The 4,142-nt window shown below is 46.9% G+C and overlaps 1 long non-coding RNA gene across 6 annotated transcripts; it reads right to left on the reverse strand.

Annotated features, from left to right (window-relative positions):
- Positions 1-928: 928 nt before the first annotated feature.
- On the reverse strand, positions 929-3,555 carry LOC119332749. 6 transcript variants are annotated; one of them, XR_005161127.1, is made up of 3 exons: positions 1,979-2,352; positions 1,353-1,474; positions 929-1,010 (listed from the first exon to the last, which is right to left on the reverse strand). It is a non-coding gene; the product is annotated as an uncharacterized LOC119332749 (long non-coding RNA). The 6 variants fall into 6 exon arrangements; XR_005161128.1 differs by lacking the exon at positions 929-1,010 and adding an exon at positions 2,374-3,555 and having other exon boundaries at positions 1,138-1,474; positions 1,979-2,263; XR_005161130.1 differs by lacking the exon at positions 929-1,010 and adding an exon at positions 2,374-3,554 and having other exon boundaries at positions 1,138-1,474; positions 1,979-2,248.
- Between the last annotated feature and the right edge of the window lie 587 nt (positions 3,556-4,142).

Consider the following 4,142-nt stretch of genomic DNA (forward strand, 5'->3'; position numbering starts at 1 on the left):
CGGTCCAGGCCGCTTCATCCCACGATGCCGCCGATCAAGATAAGACTAGTAATGGCAAGTAAATTGACAAAATCGACGCCCACAACAACTTGTGTTCTACTCGTGCATAGAAACTACGCATAGACCTAGCTCATGATGCCACTGTTGGGGATCGTAGAAGAAATTTAAAATTTTCTACGCATCACCAAGATCAATCTATGGAGTAATTTGGCAATGAGGGGAAGGGGAGTGCATCTACATACCCTTGCAGATCGCTAAGCGGAAGCGTTACTAGAACGCGGATGAGGTAATCATACTCGTAGCGATTCAGATCGCGGTCGATTCTGATCTAAGCGCCGAACAACAGCGCCTCCGCATTCAACACACGTCTCCCATGCCTTGATCCAGCAAGGAGAGAGGGAGAGGTTGGGGAAGACTCCGTCCAGCAGCAGCACGACGGCGTGGTGGTGGTGGAGGAGCACGGTACTCCAGCAGGGCTTCGCCAAGCACTACGAGAGACGAGGAGAGAGGTAGGGTTGCGCCTTGGGAGAGAGAGACTCGTGTGTTGTGCAGCCCCAAAACCTCCACTATATATAGGGGCAAGGGCAAGGGGAGGCGCCCTAGGGTTTCCCCTAGGGAGGCGGCGGCCAGGGCAGATGGGATCTACCCCTTGAGTGACTTGGCCCCCAAGCCAGGAGGTGGGAACCCTAGATGGGGTGCCCCAAACCCCCTGGTCACGTGGTAATAGGTGAGGGGGGCGAACAGCCCCTTAGGCCTCATTTGGTTACAAGGGAAGGATAACCCAGGGTGAAAGACCCCTGCGGGGGATTTTCACCAACACAGGTGATCCCCATCTCCGACGGGGATATCACCCCCTTTCCCTGTGGCAGTTTGGTAAGCAGGGGAAGGCGCTCCAGCGTGCAGTCATAATTTAGTATGAAAGATATGGCTCTGTGGTTGGAAAATTATCTCTCGCTGCAATCAAGTTGTGACCATTACATACAAGAACATCATGTGACCATCTTCATGTGCTAGAATAAGAACAGCAATACACAAATGTCAGAATTTAGTATGAAATATATATATGATTTTGCAGCTGAAAAAGATCTCTTGTGTACAAACAAAAACATCATGTGACTATTTTCATGGACTAGAATAAGAACAGCAATACACAAATGTCAGAATTTAGTATGAAATATATATGATGTTGCAGCTGAAAAAGATCTCTCGTGTACAAACAAAAACATCATGTGACCATTTTCATGGGCTAGAATAAGAATAGCCATCATTGTTCGACAGGTTCCCAAATTTAGAACTGTCAAGCCAACACCGATACAAATGAATCATACAAGAATTGTGAGGTTGTCGCAGACCTCTCTCTCCATACAAAAAGTTATCGATTATCAAATATTCGTGTCCGGGCTAGCGATACTTCTTGAAGATATAAGTTGTAAGGCAGCGGTCAGTAGTCCTTATCTTCCTCATCGGCCGGGAACTGCAACTCAAAGGTGGCAGAATTATAAACAATGAGGAAGTCAGCAACTATTTCAGAATATACAACCGTTTAGTAAATGGTTTCATACAATTCAACAGATATTTTCTTCAAGCTTTCTAACTGAAAATCAAGAACAGATATAGGTAATAGTAGATTAGTTCCACATAATTCAGCATCATTGGATTACAACAAAAAGTGTAACTCTACATACAGCTGTAACATTTGTCTGTTGTCGTCTACTCTAGAAGGTTCTTTTGATTCTCTAGAAACTCCAGATTTAGACCAACAACCCAAGAATTACAGACTACAAACTCAACAGATGTCACGTGATCCATCATGACATCTGTTAACCGAACTTGACATTCTGAATTTGACAATCAAACTCCCATTACCCCACTGCCCCTGTTAACTCAACTTGACAATTGAGGGTTCATCTTTTAAACTGAAGATCAAGAGAAGCCAACGATATGAATGAGTACCATGCACAATGCGCGAATGAATTACCAGCTTACTTAGCTCACACTGCACACGCATGTGTGCTTCAGTTCATGGGTGATCGGTCTTGCCTTGTTCAACAACTTTGCAGCGAGACATGAATGGCACCATCAACACCGCTAGCACCAGCAGTGATCCCAACTCAAGTTCTAGTATGTATGCCACCGACCAGCCCACCTCCGATGTCGCCCAGAGCAGCGGACCGCTCAGGATGGGACCTAACTCTAGCAGAGGGTCAAGGGTGGCCGCCGGTCCTGCATCACGATGAGGTCGGCCGGACTTTGTCGCCCATGCCTTTGCGCATCAATAGGGCTCAGAGGCTTTAATTATGTAACATATTTCTATTTTGAGAGATTGACAATGGAAAATTTGGCATTTGGGTGCTCAACTGATTCAGAGTTTACCGGTCAACAGTTCCCACATCGTAGCGACCGTCCAACTCATGCTGTCCTACTGAGGTCCCTCCCTTCACTGCTTCTTCCTAGCTCTAAATCTGCAGAGTGCACAAGAAACTACAGAAGAATACATATGTACTAGCTAGCTATGCAGGGTGAGAAAAACAAACCTATAGGAAGCTGACTGAACTACAGAAAGCTGACATTCATACTCAATTTTTCATGTCCTGAATGTAACTACCACTTTTGCACTCCACCAGAACGCCGGTTAGCAGCGACTACCGATCACTGATTCGTCCAAGTTATGACAATATACATACTAGTATGACTAAATAATTATCTAATCTTGCTGCTCCCAATTGTAATTGTGATGGCAAAAAGAGAAACAGCAATAATCTATGCAGTGTATAGTGGCAAGGACTTGAATGGGAATAATTATCTAATTTTGATGCTCCTAAACCTTGGTTCAATAGCTTGGTACAAAACAAAAGGGGAGAACTTGAATGGAAATAATTTTCATATGTAATTTTTCAGACCATATCCTTCAAAAATAAAATTAGGACAAGGCGTACAGGCTGACTAGTCTCTTCCATATGTGAATTTTCAGACCGCATCTTATTCTTTGACCGAATGTTTACATATACAAAGACAGTAGGCATGTATCTAGTTTAGCACGATGACACTAGGCATGCAACCAATTTAAAATGCAGGAACTTGGCAAGAATGTGGCAAAGTACATAAATAAGAAAGTTTGCTTTCATGATCTGGTAAATAAAGTGTTGTGTACCTCCTATAACATATGAAATCTGATGTCACATATGTAGTGCAATTTTTTTTTATTTCTGTACAAAATATATGAGCAGATGAGAAGAATGAGATAGAATATGTCCGTGGAACCGACGCCTTCGCCGTCGCCGGAGGGGATCGAAGCTGCGAGGCGGAGGGTAGATCCGGGGAAGGAGAACAGTGACGGTCGCGGTCCGTCACCGTCGCTGGAGGGGCGGAGTTGGATCGTGAGCACCGGAGGGAGGGGGTCGGGAGCGTCACTTCTGTCGCCGGCGGTGGAGCTCGGAGGCGGCCGGGGGCGCTGGATCTTGGCTGACGGTGCTGGAGTTCGCTCGTCTCGGTCGAGCCATGGATATCCTGCCCGACCTCTTGGGTCGTGCCTTTCCTTCCCGTGGAAAGGACAGGGGTCGGGCAGGGTTACCCCTCGACGGACGCGGACCAAATGACGCGGTCGATATCCCTAGGCCAGATCGGCCCGTGGTTGTTCGATCCGAGAAAATAGCCGGGATCCCCCCGGGATCCCTGGAAACCAAATGAGGCCGTAGTGGGCTGGTTTGCCCCCTTCCCTTGGCCCATGAAGCCCCTCAACACTTGTCGGGGCTCCCGAAACACCCTTCGGTCATGCTGGTCATCACCCGGTACCTCCGGAACACTTCCGGACTCCAAAACCCTTCGTCCAATATATCAATCTTCACCTACGAACCATTCCGAAACTCCTCATGACGTCAGGGATCTCATCCGGGACTCTGAACAACATTCAGTAACCGCGTACATACTTTCCCTATAACCCTAGCGTCATCGAACCTTAAGTGTGTAGACCCTACGGGCTCGGGAATAATGCAGACATGACCGAGACATCTCTCTGGTCAATAACCAACAGCGGGATCTGGATATCCATGTTGTCTCCCACATGTTCCACGATGATCTCATCGGATGAACCACGATGTCAAGGATTCAGTCAATCCCGTATACAATTCCCTTTGTCTACCGGT

The sequence above is a fragment of the Triticum dicoccoides genome, chromosome 7A (genome assembly GCF_002162155.2).
Source record: "Triticum dicoccoides isolate Atlit2015 ecotype Zavitan chromosome 7A, WEW_v2.0, whole genome shotgun sequence".
Taxonomy (NCBI): domain Eukaryota; kingdom Viridiplantae; phylum Streptophyta; class Magnoliopsida; order Poales; family Poaceae; genus Triticum; species Triticum dicoccoides.